Below are 19,079 nucleotides of genomic sequence, written 5' to 3' on the forward strand. Positions count from 1 at the left end.
GACATGGAATTTATTGAAATCACAATTAACAAACACAGTGTCCTCTGTTCCCAACAGGAATGTTGTTTTTGTACCCATACAACACCAATGAATATTGGGGAAAATGGGTTTGGTGCAGCCCTGAGGGGGACTGCAGCTATGTGACATGGAGCCTGGATGATCATGCAACATACTATGGACACCTCAAAGGATAACAAAGGTTTGGCTCATGAAATTCCAAATAAACCAAGAGAGTCATGTAGATAGTGTGGTCAACAGGTCGAACAGAGGGGGGATTGTAGGTGGGGGCAAATGTGACCCTCATACCCCCCACACAACTCTAAACACGAAGGCAGAGAAACGACAGATATGCCTAACTTTTATTCCCATCATCACAATCCTCAATGTAACACAGGTGTGAGAAGCGGTACTCTCTCAGACAGCTGTTCAGACCCTACCCAATCAATGATTTTGATGACATGGAAATTACATAGATCAAGCAAGTCAACTAACTTAAAAGCCAGAAATCAAGGATGGCATCACTGACATCACGATGTAGCCGCATTATATATGAAGTACATATTGATCCATTCATGAAGTTACATGAACATGCACTAGTTTATTGCATATATAGTCAAGAAACGCATGCTTATGACCCATGTAAGGAGAGGACAGACACACATACATATTTCTTTATATACATATGCTTTGCCAAAGCTGAAACCGCAAGATGCAAAGAGTTCATTTATTTAGCTTGCACATGCTTGACTGCCACTAACATAGAGAAGACATAGGGAGTGATATGGAAGCTATAGGTCTCTGAAATGGATGACAAAGAGGAGACAGGCTTCAAGTATATGGAAAAGCAGACATGATCGCTGCAGCAAGAGGTGAGCAGAAACAAGGCACCCAGCCAAGGACAAGTGGAGATAGGAAAATTCCAATTACCAAGACAATGAGCCACCTGCAGAAATGCAGGCTAAAATCCTCAACATTACAAGCAGGGCAGCTTCATTTACTGGTCTTCTCACATGTAACCCAGCCAAACAGGACAATACCTGTTCAATCAAGATAGACGAATAAGACTGTTCCCATCGAACCAGAGGGGGAAAAGCTCCATGTGTTGCCTACGAACTGCTAACTGAATGCACTCTCCCAGGCTTAGGTGATCAGAGATGGCAACATTAGGGAGCACTTTGCACCTCCATGTTCATTCCCATTGCCTGATTTATTTATTTTATTTATTGATCATTTGTAAGCTGATTTATAGAACAGAATTGTGTTTCAAAGTGCCACATGGCTAAATGAGAAGGGAACAGGGGAGATAATAACAAGGGTAAGAAACGTAAAGCAACAATAATATATATACAGTTGCGGCATTCGGCCGTGCAAGTGCATTGATGAGAAGTTCAGGGGAGCAGATGGAAACTGGGAGCAAAGGAGTGGACAAGTGCTGGAGGAGGGTCCAAGAGGGAAGTGCTAAGGGGAGCCAGGAGGAGCACCTCAGGCTAAGTACTAGTATACGCAGCTCTCAAGGGTGGTATATGGAGCCACGAGGCAGAGCCCCACAGGGTAATGCAGAGAGAGGGTGCTGATAATGACTGCGAGGATGGGCCTGAGAGGCTGTGGGGTTCATGAGAATCAGGCCACAGGTCACAGTGGCAGTGGGGTGATTAGCAAGGAAGAGAAAGATGGAAAGAGGTAGAGAAGAGCAGAGTTTTGAGCTGTTTCTGGAACTTAAGGAGGTCTGACTCAATTCTGAGCGGGGCAGGGAAGCTTTTCCAAAGGGAGGCACCAGCCACAAAGATGTCTGCCCCCCAATTTCTGCGAAACATTTGACAGTCAGAGAGTTGGAATTTGAGGAGTGTAGGGGTCTAGCAGGGAAGTATTTAGGGAGGGAAATATGGGGATAGCATGGTGCCAGGCCCCAGAAGGCTTTGTGGATCATGCAGAGGGTCTTGAATTTGATAATTTCAGCCACTAGAAGTCAGTGGAGAGATTTACGGGCTGCGGAGATACAGTCCCTGGGCTTGAGAGCAAGGATAACTCTTAAAGCCTTATTCTGGATTAGCTGGAAGAGAGGAGAGAAGGAGGTTGAGAAAGAGGCTGTTGCAGTAGTCCAGCCTAAAAAGGACCAAAGCTCTGGAGACGTTGAACTTCCGGGGTAAAGTGAGAAAAGGAAAAATGCCTCTGAGGAGGTGGAGCTGGAAGTGGGACTTTATGGGAAGGTCCAGCATGTGAGGGGAGAAGGATAGAATGGTATTGAAGATGACCCTCAGGTTTTTGGCCTCACAGGATGGTGGGGATGAGGGCCCAAGGAGGGTGATCAAAAAGTAGGAGGAAAAGAGGGCACACGAGTCCCGATGAGGATGATCTCTGTCTTACTGACATTGAGGCAGATATCATTTGCTGAGCAACATGCCTGAATGGCTGACAGACAGTCGGGGATGAGAGAGGAGGAAGAGTGGGAAGTAGAGGGAAGTTTGAAGGAAAGCAGTGTTTCATCAGCATAACACTGGAAATGAAGATAGAAGGAGGAGATCAAATAGGCAAGAGGGACAAGATAGATATTGAATAGCCAGAGCGATAGGATAGAGCCCTGTGGGACACCACAAGTTGAGAGGGTAGTAGAGGAGGAGAAAGGACCCAATTGCAACGGGGTAGGGAGGTATGTGAGTAAAGAGGTTAGCCAGTCCAGCGCTATGCTGACGGTGTCACAGAGATGTTTTATGAGGATGGAATGGTTGACCGTGTCAAAGGCACAGTGGAGATCGAGGAGAATGAGAACAGCAGGAGAGTTGTAGTCTGATTTGCGAGCATGGTTTCAGGAGAGCAGTGTCTGTACCACTGGATACCCGGAATCCAGATTGGTGGTCATGAAGGCACCCAACAAGATCAGTGTGGAGGATCAGTTGGGGGACGGCCAACTTTTCCAAGAGTTTAGCAGATGGGATAATATAGATAATAGAGATAGGGTGATAGCTGTACAGGAGGGGTCATCAGACAGCTTTCTTAAGAGAGGGTGCAGAAGGGAGTGCTTGAGGGATAGGGGGAAAGGGGCAAAGACGAATGAGTGGTTGCAGAGGTCTGCAAGGACCGGGGGTAGAGAGTAGATGTTGTCCTTAATATTTCTGGATGAACAGTGGAGCACCTATTTGGAGGAGGCCTTCATAGAGCGGACCACTTTAGAGACCTCACCCAGGAGGGAGGGGAGTGAAGTAGGGATCAGGGGGGGCAAGGGAGGCAGAAGAGTAGGAGTGGGAGGGGAGATAGGGGTGGAGGAGAGTGAGGACAGGATGTCCTGAGTTCTGGATTTGAAGTGGGAGGCCAATGCAGTGCAGAGGGCTAGGGAAGGAAGGAGAGAGGTGGAGACTGCAGGTGGATTGGCAAGTTTTTTCCAGATTTTGAAAAGTTTGGCCTTGTTGTTAGAGGTTCCAGTAATGCGTGCTTGGGTGTGGGCCTGCTTTTTGGAGTGGAAAGAGAAATGATATTGCCATTGGGGGCAGGTGGCAGGCCAGTTTGTCAGAGGATGAGCCTAAGGTCTGCCACTTCCATTCAGCAACTGTGCACTTGTGTTTCAGGGATGCTAGATCAGAGTCGTACCAGCTGTTGTGGCAGGTTTTAGACAGATCCTCATGGCAGGGGCAAGTAGTATGTTGAGAGTGTTGGAGATGGCAAGATACAGATTAGCAGGGGCAGAATCAGTGGGAGAAACTCCCAACCTACAGATGCATTCAAAAGAGAAGTAGGATAGAGTAGGAATGAAGGAAGCAGGGACCCAATCAGGGAAGATCAGGGCCACTCCACCTGCAGGGCTGTTGGGTCTTGGGTTGGAGAGGATTGTGTAGCCCTGAGGAAGGAGAGTTTCAAGAGTAGTGACAGAGCTCATATTGTCTCGGTAAGAGCGAGGACGTCCAAGTCAAGGTGTTCCAGAAGGAGACAGATGTCAGAGGAGTGTTTGACAGCAGGGCGAGCATTCAGAGTAGCTTGGTGAAGCTGGTTACAACCTTTGAAGGTTTTCTGAGGGGGTTTACAGGGGCATGGTACTCCCATCAGTGGTGGTGGAGGGAGGAGGGGAGTGAAAGAAGGGGTGGCAGGAGAAGGGAGGAGGTTTATGAGAGAAGGCAGGTGCCGGTCGAGAAGGAGAAGAGCAAGTTGAGAACCTTGGGCCAAAAGAGTGCCATTGTGATAGACTTTAAGGATGCTACTAGAGGATGAGAAGTAGGCAATGAGAACTTCCCACTTAGTGCCACCATTTGTGGTGAGAAGGAGAAAGGAGATAGAGTGAAGACCAGATGGGGGGTCCACAAGTCAGGAGAGGATGTCTGTGAAAGTCTCTCTTGAAGTGGCATTGACGGAGGTGTCAGTGATAGGAAGGCCTGGGTTAGAGTGCAGGAGAGCTTTACTCAGCTTTCTTCTTCTAGACTTTGTGAGAGTGGCAGGATAAGTGATAGAATAGTAATTGTAATAGATAGGCGAGATCGAGAGTGTGACCTGGGAGTAGCGGGGTGAGAGAGATAGGCAAGGGAACTCCACAGTGCACAGGAACTCACCAAGTGACCTAGCAGCCAGGCAGGTGCAGTGGAGGAGGTGTGCAAGGGAAGACAGTCAATGCACAGAATGAGGAACCCTTCTAGATTCAAATTTCCCCAACGGCACAAATACAGCACAAAATGAAGGATGCAACAATTTAAAAAGCACACCTAGGTTGGATTATACCAGAGAGCACTAATACAACACACAATGAAGGATGTACAAATGTAAAAGCACACCTAGATTTGATTATGCCTGAGAACACTAATAGAGCACAAAACGGAGGATGCAACCATTTAAAAAGCACACCTAGATTTGATTACGTCAGAGGGCAATATCACAGAACCAAAATGGAGGGTACAGATGTTTAAGGCTCTCTTAAGGAGGAAATGTGGGTTTGCTACTAGTAGGCAGCAGAAAGAAGGCTATAGTTGAGAAGTCCAGCAGAAACACATGTCAAGTGGAAAGAGGGTACAGTATGCAGTTAGGCTGTTTGAGAAAGAAGGCAAGAATCAGCAGGCAACCAGATAGGGTGTTGTGGTCCAGGGGCAGTAGATCTGGTGCGCTTACTGTTGCAATGTACTGTTACAGTTTTCATTGACTCAAAATGCAGGGATGCATTAAGATTGATCTGTGTGCAGCATGAATTGGGGGTAGTTGCAGGGCCGGCAGCATGGAGGGCGGGCCAAGATGCAGGATTGAGAGAACCACAGAGCTGGTGCTGCACACACATTTGAACATTGATGAAGCTGTAAGAATGAGCAATGCAGTAGATATTGGAAGTCTGCTGCTGCTTAGGCAAAGTACAGTGAGGGAGCACACCGCTATGCACAAGGATGCGTGAAGTAATCAGGACAATATTATTAGGGAAGCTGGTGGAGCACGGCAAGTGTAAGGGCTTACCCACTGTGGAGCACTGCAGGTTTGGGTGTTGCAGCAAAGATAAAGACCCCTCTTGACCCACCCACCCCCAGGCAGGGCCAGACAGGGGCCTTTGGACCTTGAATAGGTACACTCAGTCTGCTAATCGTCCAGGGTCCCAGGGATGGGTTGACACATTCTGCCCAATCCAGATTCACCTTTCGTTTGTGGGTATATCATTTGTTGCAAGGGCCAATGGTCTCTTTGCGACCCTAGGAGGGTCAATGGTCCCTTTGGCCCTAGGAGGGGCCACTAGATGTGGCTATACAACTGTAGAACTAACCCATATATCTCCCATATGTATTCTAACCAAACTGACCAATGTAAATGTATGATAGGAACCTGTATTTGTGACGTCATATTGGGATAAAATCATGTGACACATGCTTAGAAGATGAGAGCTCCAGAAACTACTTGTTTTTCAGGTGTGATCCCTGTCATTTTGTTTGCTAATAAAAGACAGTGGGCCTCTTTATAAGTATGGTGGTAAGGTAACAATGGTGCCGTACCGCCATACTATGAGCTGTGCTTGCGGGTGCCTGTCAGCCCGCCAGCTCTGACCTGGCGGGCAGAGCGGCATCCGCGAGCACAGCAAGTCGGATGTTCCGGCACCGTTGTAAACGGTGCCGGTGCATCCGACGTCCCCATTCCCATTGAGCCCTATGGCGCTCACATGGGAATGGTGATGTACCAGGCCCGGCACCCGCGAAAGACTAATTGCCCATTCGCAGGTGCCAGACCCGGATGCGTGTTTGGAGGTAGTCTTGCCGGTTTTACCGGCAAGGCTACCTCCAACCTCGTAGTGAGGGCCAATAACTTTGCCCCATGGCTGAATCCTCCGTTCTTGTTTCAAGGAGTCATTGATGGGACCAAGTGTTCTCTGCTGATTATTGGGCTGACTGTTAGAGGACCCTGGCCACACCTATACACTTGTGCCTCTTTTGAGGTTACTGATATAACTAAAAATGACCATAATATTCTATCCTGTTCTTTTCGATGTATGCTAAATAGGGATGAGAATCAAAGGGGCCCGTCTGATGTGATGATTAATCATGCTGGGAAGCATTTAACTTGGATTCCAAAAGACATCAATACTTCTAAGGCCAAAATACTCTGCAAGATTTAGGCTTCCTCCAGCAATCAAAAACAAAACAAAAATATCGGTTCCCCTTCTGAGTTCTCGAATACTTTGTTCCTTCTGAAGCAAAAAATGATTGGGTCTTACTTATGCTCTGGACCTAAGACTAATAATATTTGCAAGCATTCATTGGACTATGAAATCACTCTGAAAAAAGGGGGCTTTGCAGAAATCAGCGCTCTATTAAAGGAAATGATTGTGTCTCTCTATCTAAAAAACTGAAGCAGAATTATAGAAACTGGCTTAAGACTCATAAATGCTTACTGCTCCAAAGGGACAGTGAGCACATGCTTTTAATCCTTGCTAAGCATCAGACTCAATTGTTTTTGAATGTATTGAAAGCCCACACTCGGACTCAGCATGCCTCGCAGCTGTACATTATTTCTGAATCGACCTGGCAAGCTTACTATGGCAAACTGTATTCCATCAAAAAGGGCTTTGTGGTACTCTGAACCAGAACTTGCCCTCCAAAAGTTGGGATATGTAATTTTGCCTGGATGTTACATTTATATTAATCTAGCATTTGCGAGCTTCTGGTCCTGATGGACTCCGGACTCTCTAATCTTAGAAATCCAACTATGTGGGCTAGCATCTTGTATAAGTTATTTTCCATGATCATAGCTCACAAAGAAATTCCTATGTCCAGGCAAACTGCGTTTGCAGTCCCAATATTCAAAAAGGACGACCTCCAGAATCCTGCCAACTTTAGCCGGATAACCCATTTCCGAAATCCTTTACTCGTCATTACTCCAACAAATTGAGGCATGGGCCTCTGGAGCTAGATGGATATTTACCAATCTGGATTTCGCAAAGGGGTAGGTACTTGGTTTAATGGAGTGTTATTATCCTTGTTGATCCAGCAATCCCTTTAGAAGTGATCTCCTCTGTGCATGGCATTTGTAGACTTATGAAACGTGTTTGATAACGTCAACAGGACCAAACTGTGGAAAAACTGTTCTCTTTGGGGTATGCCTGTCTCTCTACTGGGTATTGTGATTGGTCTGCATACCAAATCTTCATTGCAAATTAGACTAACATGACTGGTAAAATGTCAAAAAAATCTTGCTGTCAAAGTCTTCGCCAGGGGTTTGTTTTGGCACCAGCATTGTCCAATCTTTATATTTCTGATTGGAGCACTCATTTAATTAGGATACACTATTTTTCCCATAAACTCGGCTCTCTTCCCTTCCAAATGCTGACATATGCTGAGGATCTAGTTTTATTCAACAATAGCCCAAGAGCCTAAGGAACCGTAAGGGGATTATTCCTTTTTTGGACTACTACTAAAAGACTTCAAAGAGAGACCATTAAATTGGAGCTGGAGAGAAGCTTTAACGAGAGGTACTTACGAGTTTTCTTTCTTTATTTTTGAAACAAACTAATAGACCTAATGAGGATTTAGAGACTTGGAGGCACAGCACTATATGTGTTCTCAGAGATCAGGAATAACACATTGCCATGAAGGTATGATTAGGTCAATTGCAAAGTGTAAGGTCTTATTTGATTATAAGATGCCGCAGAACAATTCTAACAAGTTGTCTACTTGGGTACAATTGGCTCTAGAATTTGGTTACCAACTTTTGGAATAAATGTAACACTTGGTGCATGCGTGTGGGTTTGATGGGTCTAGGGCAGTTGCATAGCAGGATCCATAAGAAGAGAGAGTATACATTGTAAGTGACAGGATTCTGCATTTATGTAGCAGTTTAGACATGTGCAATATGTGCTATTATAGTAACAAGGGATCGCTATGCGTTAATCACTAAGTTCAAATACATTGGGAGGCCAATGGAAATGTTTTACCTATATATGTGTGTAATGTTTCTTTGTGTATCATAGTCTTGGAAACAAAAATCCTATGAGATTTTCATTTTTCTGATATCTCTTTCTTTTTCTCTTTTTCCTCTTTCTTATTTAGAATATATGCAAGATTTGTAAAAGATCTGTAAATGGTGGATAACCTAGTAAAAGCCGAGTAGGGTGAAACATTGGCACGTGATGTCCAATGGGTTATTGTAGGTTTTTTCCTTAACTAAAGATGTTTCTCTGCAACTGAATACAGATGTTTTGATGATTTAAAGGATTATGTTTTTTTGGAGGTTGTCAAATAAATTTTTATCCCAACTGGTTTGTTATTATATGTTGAATTTTTCTTAAATCGCTCAATCCACATGCTTGGGTTTATGGCTTTCTGTTTTCTTATACTAGATTTTGATAGTGTGGGTTAAGTGTCCCATTCACCAGACCCTGCAGCTAAAGTTGATCTAAAAAGTTGGTATAAGAGTGTTTTGAATTAAAAAGCATTAGGAGTGTGCATTGTCCCTTCACCTTACACTTACCTCACTCTATCCTTTGTTGAAGGTGTCATGAGTTTAAGTAATTTGAATACTGGACCTGGGGTGGAGGTAAGAAAAACAAAACAAGTAAGTATGTATGCATGTATTTGAGTAATGCTGTATGCAAGCATCCATGCATGCTAGTGTCTGGGTGTACAAGTACGTGTGTTAATAAGAGTGTGTAGGTTGGTTGGGTGTGTATGTGAATTAGACAGTGTATGTTGTATGAGTGTGTGGGTGAATGAGTATTGCATGAATGCTGAATAGGTCAGCAGTGGATGAATGAGATATTGAATGAAATTAATGAATTCTGTATGAATGTGCATGTGCTGGACTGGTGAGGGGGCTCAGATTTGTGGGTGTGGGGGATACAATTGCTCAGCAGCAGCCAGTCTGGGCATATTTTCGTACAATGGCATGCCATATTGTACTGGGCATTGACACATATGGCCTCAAGTACCCACCAACTCTTGAAGACAGTTCAAGGGTTTTCATTATTAATTGTATTGTATTATTCATTGTAAAGGTGCTTGCTAAGATCTATCTCTCTCTCTCTCATATAGTGTGGGCTGCTCCCTCCCTAACCAAAGCTTGCCTCAACACCATGATGGTGTTTAGAGATTGGTAACCCCTATTTTCTAAGAATCTGCCTGTCTAGTGGTGATAGGCTAGGGTTAGCATCCTTTCTAATTAATTCCCTCAGAGAAATATCTTGGTTGTCCCTAACCTATGTTCCCCAATGCAGTTTTTTGCAACAATTAATCTTTCAGTCACTCATGTCACTCATGACATACTTGGTCCTTTCCTTTCACATGCTTGTACTCCTTGATTTGATGTTGTATCCTTTCTTTCCATTCCTTCTATTCTCCTTCCCTTTTTCCTCCCACTCTTCTCTGCCCCTATCACCATCTGATGCTTCTCTCTCTCTCCCTATCTCTCTCTCTCTCTCTCTCTCTCTCCCCCCCTCTGTCTCTCTCACTGTCTATCTACTCTCCTCCTCTACAAATACTCGCCCCCCTTCTCATCACTGATACTCTCCACTCTCCACACCACTTCTACACTGCCCTCTCCATACTACTAGTACTCGCCACCATTTCCTATCCACCAACACCTCCTCCCACAGTCAACCTCCTTTCACTCTCCTTCTCACCTTCTCTTTCACTCCCTATATTATCAGTCTCATTTGCACCCCCTTTCACACACACTCACACCCAAGTAACACTTTCTCTCACCAGCCAATATATTACACTGAAAACTTCAGCAGTTCTTCTCCTTGTTCCTCTACACTATTCTTCCTTCACTTTGTCCATTGGTCCTCCTTCTCCTCCCGTGACCTCAACTGAACAACCTGCACCTGTTTCCTGTGGCCCTTTTTATCCTTCCCTTCCCATTGGCTCACTTCCTTACCTGGTTCCCTGGGAAAACCATTGGTGTTTTGTCCCCAGAGAAGGTGTTAGTAGGTGAGCAAACACATAAAGGGGGTCTTTAGCCCTGACCTTTTCTTGTAAGCAGGTCTGCTGACTCTAGGAAATGCTAGCCAGCTACAAAAATAGTCAATGGACCAGTTCATTTGGGTTGTTTCAGAGTGTTGATTATGCCAGTTATCCCAGGGCCCTGCTTGGAGTCCCTGTCACAGGTAAGTAAAGTGTCTAGGTGAACTTTGAATGATTCACAGAGATTACTTGAATGAGGAGTTGACAGGTCTGCATATTCAGAGTGAAATCCTTTGTCCCAGTCTGTGTAATGAAGCATAAATTGTGCAAAGAAGGATTAAACAAACAACCTACACATAAAAGGCCAGAATGCTGCCCGGCCTGTTTCAGTTTACTGCATTACGTTTTGGGCTTAATGGGGCTGCAGCCATGTTCCAACATATATTGGATAACATCCTACTGTTTCCGCAGGAGTATGGTGTTTCCTGTCTGCAAGAAGCTATGATCTTCAATAAGGCCTGGTCGTATCGCATGCCGCACCTCTACCTGGTAGCCCACAATTGACTGATAGCTGGTTTTAATGCTAATACTGACAACATCATCTAGCTCTGCCATCCATAAATATGTTGGGCTTCAAACTGGGGTAAGTCACAGTTCAACCATAGGAAGCCAAAGAAGAATCCATTAAGACATTTCCACCATCTACAACAAAGAGGGAGCATCACAGTATTTTAGGTTTAGTTGAATACTACCAATGATTTATCCTGAACATTTAAATCACAGTGGAACCCTAACTGACTTACCCAAAGTAATAGAGACAAATAAGATCACCTTGAACAACTTGATGAAAGAGACATTCAGGAGATTGAAGGACTTGCTCTACTCTAATCAGAATGCCAGACTTTAGCCAGCCCGTCATCCCTAAATTTGGGTGACCAGAAAACCATGATCCAAGAAAGAGGTTTGGGGTGACTTAAACTTCCAGAGAATGAGTGATTGAGATAGCCCCAGATTGGCAAACAGTAATAAAAGGTTTTGTGTTGCAACAATGGAACTGTTACTTCCACACATAGACCTTTGCTTTTTTGCAACGTATGAATGAGATGTCCTGTGTTCTTGTTGCCCTTTTCTTTAGTTGACAAACCTTTTTGTATTGAATTACAATAAATGTGTTTTAGTTAACTTGACAGCCTTGTCATTCGTTTTCTCTGCTTTGTGATCCCCATCCTCACTGTTGTTTTCCCTCACCTCCCCTTTCCCTTACACTTCCCAAGACCTTTCCCTGCCCCCTATTTGTTTAGTGTTTTATTTAACTTAACAATTCACATTTCGTTGAACATATGTTCTGAAAATGCCATTTATTCATATGTAGTTGCCAACAATGCAGAATTCCTTGGACAACAACGTCAAGTTGGAAAAAGGGCAATTCTTAGAACTTGCCTCTAATCTTGGTTATATAGCTGGGATGCAGGAAGTGTAAGAAGGTCCTTGGAATGAAGGAAAAAGACATCCATGTGCCCACAAAATAGTTTGGCACATGCAAGACATACCTGCCCCAAGGCACCTGGATGCAGAATACTGGCATCCAGAAGAGGCATGTGCCTTCTAACAAAAATTGTACACCTTTTAAGAGAGAGTGTTAAAAAAAGCATCAGGAACTATCTGCACAGGTGAAGCCTCAGGGACAAAAAGGGGGAACTGGCAGGGGTCAACTCTTTTGATATACAGTCTATCATTGAGGAAGAACCCATTACCTCTACCCCGACTTTCCATGCCCTCCACCCCAGCTCACTCAAATGTCACAGCAATTGATCCTCAAAGTGCGTTATCCTCCACACCTTTAGACGTCCACCCAGTGCCCTCTCCTCCATTTGACAACCTGACCAATCAAAATCCCTGTTGAATGCTCTCATGGCACCTCTTACCTTGTTACCACTGTTGGCGTCAACTGTCCACATACCACCACTCCCCTGTGTAGTGTACATGGACACCCCAGGAACTCTAATCCCTACCACCACCCACCTGTCCTGGTTTCTCCCCTAGGTAGCACACATCCTCCACCCCAGTGTTCCAAGGAAGAGAAGCCCAGGTTCTCTATTGGGTAATGACAGCCCGTATTGTGGAAGAAGTACAGGTCATTATTAGAATCTGCAAACACTCTCTAGCTGAGATGTCTCCCATTCTGTTTAAACATTGTTTTCAATTTCAAACAATCTGTGTGATGGTTTAAAAATATTAACTTAGATGGGTCGGTCAACAACGGATGTCTGCTTCTTAATCTGAAAAACATTATACTCTACTTTGTCCATTCAAGGGTCATAGAGGATGACAACCAGGACTGCAAGGATAAGATCAATGAATTCTTGAGGATTCAGTAACTATATGGCTGGACACCATTTCCCATAATTACACCTGTATCAGCACCTCGCCCCAGCCTTAATCACTCAGGTGTCTGTCCAATGTGCCTCCAGCCAACATACAATATGCCTCAAAGCTTCAATGACTTTCCAGAAAAAGGGCCACAAACCTGCACCACCTAATAAATGCATAATCATGTGTTATTTTCATGCTCATTATTTTATGTTGAATTAATGTAAACAAATCAAACACAATTCAAACAGTAAAGGTCTGAATGTGTTTTTTATGTCTATCTGTAAGCATGAGAGGTGGTGGTGGTGCTCTGTATGAGGAAGTCTATACCGGTTTGTAACTGTAAAAGAAGAAGTGGAGTTTGAAACCTCTGTACAGTATATGATGCTAGAATGTCTGGAGTTGGCATGTAGTTTACTGGTACAATATCAAAGAAGAACCATGAAAAGACATCATGAAATGATACAGGACATTGTGCCCTGGGACTTTTATACCTCACCAAAGTAATAGGTGTTCATGGTCTACAGTGCTCCTAGTAAGTACATGAGCCTAAAATCATGGACAACATAGCTCTTTTCATGGCAGAATGTTGTATGTAAGTATTTATCAATTGTAGTGTGTGACACAGTACTATATTTTAAAGTAATCAACAATGCCACAGTGCATTTTATTTATTTGCAGCTTTTACTAAAGAACAGCAATGCTGCTGTAAATTGACTTTTGGCCACAGCATGGGCACGGATATCACATGCAGCATTTGGGATTGCTAATGAACGTGAACACAGTTATATTGTTAATGAACACCCTACATAATGCATTTGGTCGTCTCACTGTCCATCAGTGTGACTCTCACTGTCCTCCTTTTTTCATACTAAGATTGAGACTATCCGTGAATATCTCAGTAGTGTGGTGGGTCAGTCTGCAGCCGCTCCTATTCCTTTTGTCTCATCTGTACGGACCTCTATGTGGTCTACCTTCCCTATTTTCTCTGATCAAGATAAACTGAGGGTTATTCATAGTCTTAAATCTGCCTCTCCGGCTGATGCTATTCCCTTGGACCTTCTTAAGGAAATTATGGGAGATTTGATCTCCCAAATCACCACATCAGTGAATGCCTCTTTCCGTGATGGATCCATTCCTAGCATTTTGAAACACACCCTTGTGATCCCCCCTACTAAAGAAGCCGTCTTTAGATCCTGTGGTGCTTGCACATTTTCACCCTATCTCTCTACTTCCTTTTCTTATGAAGGTGTTAGAGGCTCTTGTATCTCCTTTTCTCTCCTCTTTCTTGGAATCCTCTGGCTTCTTTGACTTTTTTCAGTCTGGTTTCTGGCATGGGACGGGCATGGATTCAGTCCTTAACTCTGTGCTGGATGATCTAGCCCACCTGGTGGATCAGGGTGGAGTAGGAGGAGTATTATTGTTAGATCTCTCGGCTGCTTTCGACACAGTTGATCATCCCACCCTGATCTCACGGTTAGCTGCAGCTGGGCTGTCTGTCCAAGTCTTGGGGTGGTTCTCTGCCTTCCTGGCCAACTGCTCTCAGTCGGTTTCTCTTCCTTCCTCCCTTTCATTCTAAATCAGTGTTGTGGTCATGTGGGGTCCCTCAGGGATCCATGCAGTCACAAATACTATTCAATATCTACATTAGGCCACTTCTTCATCTTTTCTTATCCCATGGGCTCAGGTACTACCCCTATGCTGATGACAAACAGATCTTGATCCGCCTGGACCTTACTCGATCTGATAATGCGGCTTGGCTTAGGAGGTGTCTAGAGCACCTGGGCTCTTGGATGGCAGCAAATTGGTTAAAATTAAATGGCAACAAAACAGAGGTTCCTGTTGTTAGAACCTCCGACCCTCTTTCTTTTTGGACGACTGATTTCTGTCCAATCTCTCTGGGTCCGTTCCTTTTGCCATTCTCCTCAGTAAAGAATCACTTCTTCCTTGTCTATGGATGAACAAGTTGTGGCTGTCTGTAAGGTGGGTCATTTTAAACTGTGTATCCTGTGGAAAGTCCTGCCTTTCATTCCTGCTGAACTCCAAACCCGGTGGTGGCAGCGCTTGTTCTCAGTGCATTTGACTACTGTAATTTGCTTTACTTTGATCAACCCCGTTTTCTTATTAGTCGTATTCAGATTTTACATAACGCTGCTGCCAGGTGCATCCTTCACCGTCTGCTTAGAGCTCACATGTCCCTTTTGCTTAAACAGCTCCACTGGCTTCATATTGAGAAGTGGAATCTCTTTAAATCTAGGTGCATTGTTCACTGTGCTTTCTACAAACTTGGGGCAGAACATCCCCAGGAAAAGATCCCACACTATGTTCTCTCTCGCTCGCTTCGCTCTCAGTCTGCGATTCTGGTCTCAGTTCCTTGTGTCAGACTATCTCGTATGGGTGGTTTTCCCTTTTCTGTGACTGCTGCTAAGGCTTGGAATGCCCTCACTCACCCCCTCCGAGCCACTGCTGATTATCTTGCCTTCCGCCGCCCCTGAAAACTCTATTGTTTTAGGCCTCTTATATTAAAATTTCTGCTTCTCTGCTGCCTAGCGCCATGATGCCCTCGGGTGAACGTGCGCTTTACAAGTCTAAATAACACAACATATCATAATATCACTCCCCCACCATGCCTGAAACTGCATGGGCACTCTACTTATGCTACTATACATTTGAAGGTTGGGGGATTTTTACTGGATCTACTTGGTAATTTAGCTCTCTTCTCCTCACAAATTGCAATGCACAAAGAATTAATGCATTCTGCAAAAGGAGCTGACAAAGACCTTGAGGGGCAGGTTATTCTCAGTGGCTTACAAATCAGGACCAATTGCACTTTTGTATATGTGAAGATGGAAGTTGGCCCTCTGAAAATGTGCAAATCAAAACATTGGAGACGCTATACTGGCGGGAAGTTAATATTGGATTGCATATCAGTGGGCCCCAGTCAGTATTAGAAAAGCAAACAAAAAAGAAATTACAAAAGGGGAACTGAGCCCAGACACAACACAGTCAGCACAAACCCATTATGCATGACATAGCTCATGGAATAGCCATCTACAAATATAAAAGTCAAACATTGTTTGTTTGTGGGTTTGTGGCTTGGTGAAGTGTTGGTGTATGGGAGGCAAAGGTGTATGTGAGGCGGAAAGCGAAAGCATATGTTTAAAAAATTGCTGCCCAGTGTAATTCAAGCAACAGTGTTGACCGGGAAGGGAAAAGGAGAAGATGTATTCATCCCCGCATTCCACTAATTCCGACAGACATGCCATTCAGTTTCAAGCAACTACATTTCCCGGTCAGGCTGGCATTCGGTATCACGATCAACAAGGCACATGGCCAGTCAATCAAGTGCACTGGTATCAACTTGGAATCTCCATGTTTCTCCAACGGAAAGTTATATGTCACGTTTTCTAGTCTGGGTTCTCTGAATTAGTTATATATCTTTGCTCAAACTGAAAAAAAAATGTTTGTTTGTAAACAAGCCTTACAATGAACATGAACTTTGGTAATATTAAACTTTAGGTCCATAGTTGTTGGCACCCTCGGCATCATGTCACCCATCATGCTGCTCAGGAATGCCTATGTTGTTCTCACATAGTTATACATTTCAGATTGAGTTTTTAAGAAGAACAACAAATTGTGCTTTGTAGTCTTTATAAGAAAACATTTTTAAAATAATAAATAACCGAAAAATCTAGTGAATTTCTCTTTTCATCTTTCTTTTTTTTTTAAATATGTTTATTTTATACCAAGGCAAGGTGACATAGCTTATGATATATGAAACATGTAACATGGCACATTCTCTTTCCCCTCAACCTCCCCCCACTCAACACCCTCCCCTGCCCTTGATACAGGTGTGCTTTCCACCAGTTTGTGCTTCACTATGTCCTCCTTGATTATACTTCCCCTTTCAGGTGGCACTGTGGTCCCCCAAGACTCGCCGGGCATTAATGGGCTTGAAGGTCAGAGCGGGGAATCTCTGATCATATTCCAACACAGGGACCCAGATGTTCTGGAAGCGGTGGAGGATTCCGTTTTTTCCGCTGTCACCTTTTCGGCGATCAAGATGTCCCATAGTTTCCCCCACCATTGGATCCTCGAGGGGCCTTCCGGAGCTTTCCAGAAGCGGGCAGTCACTATTTTCCCCGCCAGGAGGCATGGAGTTAGTAGTTTGGCTTTGTTTCCAGAGCATGGGTAGATCCCTGGGACTGGGGTCCCCAAGAGAATGGGCCCGGGCTCAAGGGGGAGTGGAGTCCGGGTACTCTGTTTGATGAGCGCTAGGCATAGTTTCCAAAACTGTTGGGCCTTCGGGCATGGCCACCACATGTGGAAGAAAGAGCCCGGTCGGCCACATCCTCTCCAGCAAAGGGGATTGAGGGAATGGTTCATGAGATGGAGCCTGAGGGGGGAGGAGTACCAGCGCAGTAGAATGTTAAATGTGCATTCTCTATTGGTGACGCAAGCGGATGCTGCGTGAGTTTGTGTCCAAATGTCCACCCAAGCTTGGTCTTCCAGCGGGTGTCCCAAGTCTGCTTCCCATTGGGCCATAGCCCGGGTCTTTGTGGCCAGAAAGTCCCCCAAAAATCGTCTATATAGAGTGGGTATTCTGCCTCGGGTTGGGAGGTCCTTGAGGGTTAGTTTGAGGGCTGTGAGGGGCGCGTAGCTGCTTGGATGGTTTGCGGGTGTGAACACCAATGGCGTAGCTGAAAGTATGTGAACCTGTCTCTCTCCTGAAGATGGAATCGCTCCTTACATTGCTCAAATGTGTGGGGGAGGGCTCCCGCATGTAGTTGGTCCAGGGTTTCGAGGCCTCCGGCTATCCAATTATGGAAATTCCGCGGATGTGTCCCGGGTGAAAAGGTTTGGTTATGGAAAATTGGAGATAGGGGGCTCAGTCCCCTCGGGATTTCCTTATGCCTCAGCGCCCAGACCCAGGAGGCCAAAGTGTGTTTAGTTGCCAGCAGGAGATGTTCCCTGTGTTCTCTAAGGGAGAGCGGAATGTGTGGGAGGAATCTGAGGGGGAGCGGGAGCCGTGATTGTTCGAGTTCCACCCATCTTGGGCGGTCGGAGACTATTTGCCAGGCGTGGGTGTGAGCTAGTTGTGCTGCTACCCTGTAGGCCTGCAGGTCGGGGACCCCCTGACCCTGAGTCTTGCGTCCCCTAATAGTGTCTTCCGGGGAATTCTAGCTTTTTTACCCTTCCAGATAAACCAGAGCATCTTCTTCTGTAACTCGTTGAGGTCGGGCGGGCGTTGGGATTGCTACCGGGAGGGATGAGCAGGCATAGAGGAATCTTGGTAGAAGATTAATTTTACAGCCGTAATGCGACCTATCAGGGAGATTTCCTGCGATGCCCAGCGTTTCAAGTCATCTTCCTATTCCCTAAAGAGCTTGGGGAAATTAGCTTGAAATGTGTTCCTCGGGTTTGCAGAGATCTGGACCCCTAAATAGGGGATGGACTTTCTCTTCCATACAATTGGGCACATTGGGATCAGGGCCTCCCTCTCCTCTGGGGAGAGGCCTATCCTCAGGGCCACCGATTTGGTAAAATATGGCTGTTCTGTCTGATCCTTTGGGCAAACGGTTCCATGATGAGTGCGAACAGCATTGGAGATAGGGGGCAGCCTTGTCTGGTCCCACAGGTCACAGAGATCGGGCGGAGAATGAACCATTAATTCTGAGGAGTGTTTTTGGCGCTTTATAGTTAGCCAGGACCATTGTCTGGAATGCCGGGCCAAATCCAAAGGCCTCCAAAGTAAGATGCATGAAAGACCAGTCCACCCTGTCAAATGCTTTGGTGGCGTCAAGCGCCATCAACGCCAGCCCCTGGGAGTTTTGCGTGGCTAAGTCAACTAGGTTCAGGGTTCTGCGCACATTATCGCCTGCAGATCTATTTAGAATAAAGCCTGTCTGGTCAGAATGAATTATGTCAGGTAGAATGCGCACCAGACGGTTAGCAAGGATCTTGGAGTATAGCTTGGCATCGATATTCAGGAGGGCTATCGGCCTATAAGAGGCGGGTCTCTCGGGTCTTTCCCTGGTTTAGGAAGGAGAATCATGGTGGATTCTTGCATTGAGGGGGTCATGGTCCCCCTCTCCCTAAAGGAATTGAAGTGTGCCACCAATGGGGGAACCAGCTGGGGTTTAAAGATTTTGTAAAACTTTGTGGAGAAGCCATCGGGGCCTGGGGCCTGAAGTTTGAGGGACTTAATCGCTTCTTCAACCTCCTCACCTGTGATCGAGGTCTCCAGGCTTTCTCTGGTCAAGGGGTGCAGTTGGGGGAGGGCCGCCTCTCGTAGGTACTCTTTTTGTCTGTTCTGGTTCCGTGAGTGTGCCGTCATTACCTGGGACAGATGTTCCACCGCCAATTGTA

The sequence above is a fragment of the Ambystoma mexicanum genome, chromosome 5p (assembly GCF_040938575.1).
Source record: "Ambystoma mexicanum isolate Mex_15411 chromosome 5p, UKY_AmexF1_1, whole genome shotgun sequence".
NCBI lineage: Eukaryota > Metazoa > Chordata > Amphibia > Caudata > Ambystomatidae > Ambystoma > Ambystoma mexicanum.